This window comes from Jatropha curcas, chromosome 8 (assembly GCF_041381405.1).
Source record: "Jatropha curcas cultivar XTBG-Jc1 chromosome 8, XTBG_Jcur_1.0, whole genome shotgun sequence".
Taxonomy (NCBI): Eukaryota; Viridiplantae; Streptophyta; class Magnoliopsida; order Malpighiales; family Euphorbiaceae; genus Jatropha; species Jatropha curcas.
In genome coordinates this window covers 21,332,000-21,342,138 of record NC_143158.1, presented here as the reverse complement: position 1 = coordinate 21,342,138, position 10,139 = coordinate 21,332,000, and the positions used below count along the sequence as shown (strand labels likewise).

At 29.2% G+C, this 10,139-nt stretch overlaps 1 long non-coding RNA gene across 1 annotated transcript; it reads right to left on the bottom strand.

The window, feature by feature from the left end:
• Window positions 1-1,650: 1,650 nt before the first annotated feature.
• On the bottom strand, window positions 1,651-9,498 carry LOC110009193 (uncharacterized). The gene is made up of 6 exons (XR_016322127.1): window positions 9,271-9,498; window positions 9,052-9,139; window positions 6,500-6,904; window positions 6,357-6,412; window positions 5,797-5,891; window positions 1,651-1,875 (listed from the first exon to the last, which is right to left on the bottom strand). It is a non-coding gene; the product is annotated as an uncharacterized LOC110009193 (long non-coding RNA).
• Between the last annotated feature and the right edge of the window lie 641 nt (window positions 9,499-10,139).

Here is a 10,139-nt window from a genome sequence, read left to right as displayed (position 1 = left end):
GTACATAATAAACGCCTAAAATTATAATTATTCTTTAACCTTCTCTTCATTCTCATAAACCTTACTTTTCCATTAATACATAGTTTTTACATGATTTTACTCAACTCATGTACAAATTAAACCATAAAGCACATGAAAGTTCTCATATGCATTTTATCCAAGTAACTAGATAAAAGTCCTCATATTCATGCATTTTCTTAAATATCATGCATAAGAACATACATCCATACATATTAAATCATATGCCTTGAACACATTTATAAAAAAATACGGGGAAGCTACAAGTCCTATGAAAATTACTCATAGGCTTTATAACTTCAACATAAATAAAATACTTAGAAAAATCACATAATCTCATTTGCATGAAAAACACATTACTCGAAAAATTTGTCTTTTTCTCATGATCAAAAGAGTTTAGAAATCACGCTTTAAGTCAAAGTCACAACTTCTTTAGGATGAAGTTCATTCTAACATACAAGTTTGAGTAAAACAATTATTCTCATAGGAAAAGTACATTGCCTATGTGTGATTTTTGCCAAATCAACCTTTCTTTTTACATTTAACTCAAGCAAAATCTTAATTACATACTTAAAAGCATAACTAAACTCTATTCATGTAAGGTCTTACACAAGTTTTCCAAAATTCTCAATTTTCAAGTCATAGGAAAACAATCATTTTCAAGATTCATTAAGAACATTGCTGCCAAACTTGAACTACATATTGTACATCATTATTAGAGAGGAATCATTGATTAAAGGTAAGGAAATCCCGAGGCTATATTTCCCATAAGGTTCGGCCAAGGTGACTTCCTCACCAAAGAGATGATTTCTTTTTGAATCAAACCTACTATAATGATGTAAAGCCTCAAATAACATGTTTAAGCATTCAATTAACATAATTTTACCTAGCTAAGTCAAAATCCCCAATTTCAAGTCATAGAAAACTTATCATCCTAAGAATTTACTCAAGGCATTTTTCCAAATCTAGCTGAAACAAAGAGAAAGTTCAAGACTTTTTGTTTATTTAGTATTCTATTTTTCTTCTCTTGGAAACTTTTGAAATGTTTCTTTATTTTTCTATATTGTGATTGGACAATTTAAGTATTTTAATTAATATTTATTATAGATTATCTATGTTAAATTATTTAAATCTTTGAACTCTATCTATATATAGGAATGTAACACCCCTTTCCGACCCTGCAACGCTAGACATGAGATGTCACATTTTGTGTCGGAGGCACGTACATGCTTGCTTATTAGTACAGAACTAGTATCAAATGAAAACATAATATAATAATTAAAAACTCAATTTACAATTCCTTTAAAATGTACAGCAGAAGTAACCTAACCTGCTTAAAACAATTTGATTATAAAAGTCGAAAAAATTTAAATCTTTTAAAAATGGTAGTGAAACCCATCAAACATTTTCAAAATAGTTTAGGTAAACCCTACAATAAAACTGCAAGAGTTTCCTTTGTAAATACAACTTAGAAAAAGAATACACCTGTTAATAAAATATTCTAAAGTATCAATAAAATTCTCCAAAGTCCTATATGTTCAATATACCAATTCAGTAAAACAACTTCCCAAGAGGAAGCGTCCTCAAATCCAACATTAATAGAAGAAAAGTATCAAAAGTTCAATCCAAAATAAGAGTCCAAGTCCATGAGGAAATAATTTAAAATCCTCTAAGAGTTCAAGAGACAAAAACAAATACAATGGAATAAATAAAATAAAGCCTCAATTCAAGCTCTCATTATTTCAAATCTCACACATGCCACAAGTCTGCAGTATAGACTTATACTCTAATCTGGAAGCAGAAGATCTTCTCTCTGGACACAGGCACTCGATATCCTCAACAAACAAAACCTTCAACCTACGGGAGTTAAAAAAAATATCGTGCTGAGTATGAAACTCAGTGGTTCTCAACAATTATATGCAACCACAAAGCATACATGTATGGTCCATTGAAACCATACACATCCTCAATATATATATATCATTCGCTACAGTAGTCCACATTCTCACTCCATATTTCTATACAAACACTCATAATCAATTCATATTCAAGTTTACTTGCATCCTAAGAAACCATTTCAATCAATATATAAGAGCAAACTCATATAGGTGCATACTCACATACCCTGCAGTTTAAGTAACCTCGTAACAGTTAATTTCGCATATCTAAAGCGCTATCATTCATAATACCATATACACAAAGGTACTTACTACTCAAGTAATCATGCAATATCTTTGATATAAAAGGCATGCATAATATAAGAGCATATTACATTATTTTAGCATCTAGCCCGTGTCATAAGCATAAATGTTACATGTTATAATAGTATCTCACAGTGTAAGTAATTATATAAACATTTCTGAAAATAGTTTGCATATCATACAACCATATAAGTTTTACAGTAATAACTTGCATGTCATGTAATCACATAACATTAGTCTATAGGTAACTTATGTTGCAAATAATCTGTCTGATATAATTGTATGATCAATATCTTACTCATTAATTCATATTATTGGGCCTTAACGTTGACCCACAAGAAATAGAAGCATAACAGATAACAGAACGATGTCTGATAACAGTTAGATTAATACTGGCTAGTTAGCCTTTAACAGTAGACTTAGAAAGTCTTTCAGATATAGAGTCAGACGAGTGTGTCCACTCGTCCTAATACTGACCACCAAGCATGATTTTCAAGAAATATCCATCCACAAATAAACATTCTCTATTACCTTCCTTATAACCTTTCTCAAAGCAGAAAATCCTATATACAATCTTTGAAACACATTTGGCCCTCTTTTGTCACTCTCATCACACTTAAGCAAAAAGCTCCCCTCCTTATCAACTCTCCTCAACTCTAAATGTAGGACCTGAGTTTACTGTAGTGACTCTCTAAAGATCCTGTGAGTTTGGCCATTGCTTTAGCCTTTCCCCTATAACAGATTTGCTTGTTCACTGTAACTACATACTTCTCATTCATGTCTTTGATCATTTTATCAACACTGTAGTTGGGATCTTTCCTTATTTTTCCTGCGAATTCTATTGCAATGAAGTCCGTTGTTTATTTGTAAGTGACCTAAAACAACTATGTTCTTCTTGGTATTATCCTAATCAACCATGACTTATCTTGACCTTTAGTACTAGCATATAGTCTCCATGCACAGGAGTCCTGACATCTGCAATCAACTTTAGTCTTCTCATTTTTCTTCCATTTCACATTAAATCAATTATGCAAGCAAACTTCTTCACGGTAAGTAGTACTTCTTCCTTTGTTACAAACACCATCCCCATGAAAAATTTCAAATTTTATGGTCATATACATATCTTGTCTTCTTTTTTTTTTCTTCTTAATTTGTATATCTCCTTCTTCACTACTACATGCACTTGAGAATTCAAGATCTAATTGCTTATAGTCACTTTGTATATTTGGATTCCTCAAAGCAATTTCAAAGGCTTCATCTAAGCCTAATCCCTCCCCATTGTCAACAACAGTGTTCTTTAACTTCAACTTATTCTCCCTAGCCTTTATACACTCCTCATCATCCTTATCATCTTCAGCTATTGAACCGACATCACCATCCTCTACATCTACATATGCATAGTCAATGCCTACACTAACATAACTAGCTGCTCCATGCTCATTATCTACTGAGTCTTCATCTATTGAGTCTTAATTAGATGTAGGATCTATCTCACCATCCTTATTGTCTGCTAAGTCTTCATATATAATCAAACCTTCATTTTCGACCAATGTAGGATATACACCATCCTCTATGAGGAACTTGAGTAAGATACAAAATTATATAGTTACCACCAAATGCACACAAACAAATAGTTAGAGTAAATAAAGAGTAATCTCAGTTGATTCATGTCTTCCTCAGGTAATATAAATTTATGAGAATGCATGGTTTGTTCATTCTCTAAGATTTGGATTAATCAAATGACATAAATATATTTATAAAAAAAATGATTAAGGCTGGAAATCATCACCTAATTGCCAACTGGTTTTCTTTTAGCTAATTTATTTTGCTTCTAACTTAAAAAAATAGAATAACATATATCAAAAAAACAAAAAAAGAAAAAAAAGAAAGGAATAATGAGTAAATCTAATAAAAAATAATCCCTAGTACATGAGATTAGATTATTAACAGATTTACCAAAAAAAGAAAAAAGAAAAGAAAAACATGCACAAGAATTGCCATAGACAGTATCAATTGCCTTTGAAACAAGCAAATATTTGTTGATATGTGACTTCTCTCTAAAATAATGTAATAACCAAATGTCCTAATCTACTATTGCATTTACTAAAATAAAATGCAAAAGGAAAGCCTAATTGCTTCAAACAAATGAAAGTAAGCATCCATAGAATCCACAAATTAATTTTTTGACTTCCTCTATTTCTTCTATTTCCATTAATAAAAAAAAAATATTAGGATCATGGAGGTTTTCAATTTTGTAGATAGATATATAGGTCTTATAATGACTAATCTGATTTAGACTTTAAACGTGCAATCAAAGGTGGATTTGGTATTATTAAGTCAAAGCAATGAGTTAAAACTAATTATTGAAAATTTTTTTTAATAATAACAACTTTGAATAATAAATCAAAGTTTAACATGTAAGATTGTATGGAAAAATGGGGATGAAAACAACTGCATTTTTTTACTCAACTAAAATCATGTAAATATGTGTAATGTTCTATTTATCTTCCTCATTAAAAGACTACATATAAATGGAGTTCTACCATTCATTGATATCTTCTCGAGAGAGAATTCCATGCATAAATGCATCTGGGTTGGCATTTGAACTCTTACCAAATACTAATTATGTTTGTTGTTTGGGTCATTGCTATTAATTTTAGTTGGTACACTCCATCGTATTATGTGCTTACCTTAAAATTTTACTCATGTACTCTAACATCAAAAAATTTTGAAACAGGAAAATGGATTAATATTTAATTTTTCAATTATACTTAAAACACATTAGTCATATGTTTATTTTCAAAACTTAAAATCAAGTTTCACCTTTTAATAAAATCTTACGAGATCAATTAAGCTCCTGTAAATTGTATTGAAATCAAACTAATAATTATCTAATAATTTATTTTCATATTACTTGTAATGTGATAAACTATTTTCTCTTTGAAAAGTTGGATGGATAGTAAAGCAAAACCAACTACAGTGTTCTCTTATTATTATTTAAAGCAAAAATATTCTAAAAAACATTCACCCTTTATAGCTTTGGTTTAAAGTAAAAAGGGACAACAATATTATTCTAATTCAATTCATACATTCATGCACAAACTGAGATTCCATGGCAAAACCATTAAAATAAGAAAGATTAAGTTACAGTGGCTACGGAGTTATTATCCCAATATAAAAATTATCCTATTGACATTTAAAGGATTCTATTTTATAATTAAACTATTAACCCACTATCATCCTACACACAATAATTTATTCACAAAAGCCAAAACTTTGAAATTTATATTCCTAAATTCATTGCTTTATGAATGGTTATAAACTCCTAAAATAGCTAGCATTTTGAATGCTATAAACCATACAAAGGGAGTGATAAAACATGAAGATCTCACCAAACATCGACAACAGAAGCCCCAAGGAACATAAACCAAAGATGATTGCAAAACACAAGGTAAAAGTATGCAAATTTGTGTTCAAAAGAATAACAACCATATTATCGAGCAAAACAGAAAAGCAAACAGATTGTAGAAGCCATTAAAAGCAATAAGAGTGAAAGTTATAGAAGGTAGATACTTACCAATCTTTCTCCTCCCTAAATCTTCCCATTTTGGTGGTGGCACAATCCCGGAGGGCTCGCAATAAGCAGGGCAATCACATGAAATCGACAATAAACTGAAATGAAGAATGTATAGACAATAATGGTGTACTATAATTTGGAAATTTGTTTGAACGACAGAGGAGAGTTTTGATTAGGGGAAGAGGATTAGGTTAATTAATTAAAAATAAAACTATGTAATTTAGTTTAACTAATTGCTTGGGTTAAGCTAACTATGGGAGAGAGTGTGGGTCTCCTGAAAATTGATTAAAATTGGTTCAATTTCAAATTAAGATGTAATTATAACTTGTTTTTAAATTCAGGGTATTAGGAGAAGAAAATTGCACTTGGGGTACAATTAAAACAACCAGCAAAGTTTGGAGTTTTTTTGATGGTTTGGCCTTAAAAAAAATTAAAAAGAACGGAAAGGAATTACAACTGCGAATCATATTGACAAAGAAAATAAAGAAATTAATCTTTAAAGAAAAAGGAAATTAGAATGAAAAGAAAGTAAAAATTAAATAACAGAAAAAAACAATTACCTGTCCAAAGTTTCCTCTTTATGTCCAGAATGAATGTAGGTGAAAGGTTTTATAAACTAGCACAAAAAAACGGTAAAATGAGAAAATAAAAGCTCGTTGAGACATTTCGTCGAACAAATGGAATGCGTGTCGTGAAAACCAACCTTGCAAAGGTTAACTGAATTTTCTTCGCTCCATCAATATATCATGCAATTTCCTTCACAATCTATGCAAAATAATTAGATTTTTAATTCAGATCCAGTCATATAGAATTGCATTTTTTTTCTTTCCTCTTTGTAGTATTTCATATGCTAATCTGTGTGGCTCTTTTGATGTCAAGATTATCATTTTAGAATAAGATAAAAACTCTGATCGAGGCCATTTTAGTAAAGGATTGGAGATAAAAACTCTAAGAGAAACTCTTGCTCTTGCAGAGGTAGCGACAACACTTAGTGATTTTTGGTCAAATGAACAACCCTTAATGCTTGCAAACATTGGGGGAGCTTAAGGTTGGAGTTCGACGAGCCTTCAACGCCTTTGATTCTGGTGATGGCTGTCATAGATCTGGGCTGAAAGGAGGAAAACGATAAAGAAGAGGAAGATGAGTAAGGAATAGGAAGATTAAGGGCACTGTTTGTCTTTTTAAAACAAGTCTCTCTCCTCACTCTTGTGTTTTAATCTCATTTAATGGAATAAATATCCGATTTTGGACAGAAGGACCATTTAATGAGACGGAACTGAATCTCAGGGAATAAATACCTAATAGTCAAAAATATGAGAATGAGTTAATTAATTTTATAAAACCTCAAGGACAAAATAATTATTTTTCCTATATATTTATATAAACACGCTATTTAAGTTTGAATTCTATCTATATATAAAAATACGAAATTGGAGTTGTTAAATTATCGTTGAACTCTATCTATATATAAAAACACGGTATTTGAGTCGTTAAATTATACATATACTCTAGCTATATCTATTTCATATTCATGCATTTGTTTTTTTTTTTTCATCGTTCTACATCTGGGATTTGATTTGTTGCTTCTCTTTAATTTGTTTGTAATTAGTTGATTCTCTTTAATTTGTGATGATCATGTGACGGGTTTTTATTAAGTCTATTTAATCATTTTCTTAAAAATTGCATCAAGTTGATGGCCTTATTTGACTTATGCAAGGAGAGAACCTTGGTCCAATCAACATTGGAAATTCAGGTTATCCTTCTTAACTTTATGTGCATAAAAGACAACAATGCTTGGACTCATGATTGGATCTTCATACCAGTGTGCATAAAATTAATTTATCTTTCTATTCTTCTCTATCCTTTTAGAAAAATTTACCATGATTGAAGTTGCAGACACTGTGAAATAGATTAGTATCAATTTTTATTGTCCATCCGGTCCAATATTATTATTTGACCCTGAATGTGTATGGGAATAAAATATATTAATAAGTAATCGAAAGTAGCAGATGGTGTAAGCAATTTCCTGTAAAGAAATACTAAAAAATAGAAAAGTATCCATATATATATATATGATATTGATTTATGATTACATAAATTTTATAGCATTTTTAAATAATAATAAATTATATATAAAGCTTTAACAATATGTTTCCACATCAATATACAGTAACTTCATTTATTGTACGTAGGGAAGTAAAGAAGCTCTGAAAGGATATTTGGTCAAGACAGAACCACTACTTTACTGAGAATCCACAGCAGTAAAGAGAACTCAAATGCAAAAAGTTTATGAAGCAATACTATCAAAAAGAAAAGAACTGATGAACTTATTACATGTAGATTTTCATCAAAACGATTAAAAAAAACCTTTCTTTTACATTGATTTTAGAATTTTTTGATGAACTTATTTAATTATAGGTTTCACATCATAAGTCATGTTTAATTTTTATTGTGGTATAAATTTTGTGTATATGCATTAGAGAAGTAGGAAAAGAAGAAATAACACAATAGATTCTATGAAATATATATTTAAATTATTGGTTTATGTTTTCTATTAAAATATAATAAACTAATTCATATAATTTTTACTTTAAATGTTTTTAAAAATAAATCAAGTTAAAAATTATATTTTTTTCTAAGGCAAACAATAACATATAAATAAAAAAAATTCATAATTTATTTTTTTAATATTCTATTCTAAATTAAGGAAAATAGTTATATTTTCTATCTAAAACAAAACATTGCTGATTTTTTAAAGGAAAAATTTAAATATGTATATATGGTTATAATAAAATATGAAATACTCAATTATTTATGAGTAAAAGTAAATTTTAATTATTATTATTTCTTAGCATTTTACTAAAAATACTTTCAAATTTAAAAAATTTTCAAAATGGTAATGTAATAAAATAATAAAAATAATTGAAATAATTTATAAATACCGCACGCGAAGCACGATGACTAGTTTAAACTACATGCATGGCATCATTATAGAAGTAAATTCATTAGGTAAAAGTAAGAAAAACACAATCACACCAATGTCTACATGGTTCGACCAATCAAGGGCAACAACCAAGGAGAACAATTCTTTATCACACAAATATGCTACAATATTTAATAAGTGTCAAACAACATATTAAAACATTCAATTTAACCAATTTCATCCAATTAACTAAAAATCCAAAAATTTCATCAAGAATCCTAGAAAATCAAAAATGAGAAATTGAAAGAGGAGAAGGCAAATTGAGCACAGACCTTAAATAAACAACCTCCGAGATGCTAGATATCCCCTTAATTCAAACGTTTGCTTTACCTTTATCCAATTTTGAGGGTTCCCCAATTTCTAGCCAAAGGAAAGAAAATAAACACAAAACATTAAACAAATAAAGTATGAAAAACATGCATGGAGAAGAAGATATCAAAACCCTAAACAATTTCTAAGAATCTAACTAAAAATCTCAAATTTCTACTTACTTAAACTGTCGCTAAATCTTTTTCTTGGAAGAACACAACTCAAATCTTCAAAGACAAGCTTTAATCTTCATGATAAATGATTAATTTCATGGGATTTCATCTAACTTTTGGTGTCTCCTTTGAAGGATTTAAAAAGAAAATGAGAGGAGAAGGGAGAGAGATATTCAGCCAAATGGAGGGAGAAGAAGAGGAAAAAGAAAAGAGAGAGAAAAAAAAAAGGAAAAAGAAAGAAAAACGCTATAGCATATGTTTTAATGGCATTTTTGCAATTATCAACAACTTACTTATGAAGTTGAGTCAAACAAACCCATAATTAGATCATAAACATGAGACTAGGACAAACTCCTTAATTATTATTTGCCTTTATTTGTAATATTTTATTTTAAAAAATATAGAAAAAAATTATTAATGAAGAAAACCATAAATACAAATTGAATAATAAGGTATAATCTACCAAAGAAACAAAGAAAAAAATCTCTAGATACATTGAATATTGCTAAAGACGCTAATTTAAAACTATCAACAACCAAATTACAGCAAAAGCTGCTAATTCCATGATCTCTAGGCATGTGATACTTCACAAAATAATGAAACTAGGATAAATGCTCAAATTTATATTTATTTATGTATATGAAGAGACAAAAAGGGACAAAAGGGATAAAGATATACAGAGAGGAAAGAAAATAAATGTTAGAATAATTAATTGTAGACAAAAGAAAGGAAAAGTGGAATTGAAGGGTTGTCATTCAGAGAGGGACATTTAAGTTTAGATTTTAATAAATCAGTGAAATTTGAATATTGATGTATTGATGCTATAATGCACAAACAAAAACTACTTTAATTAATCCATTAACAAATTGGGAGTAGTT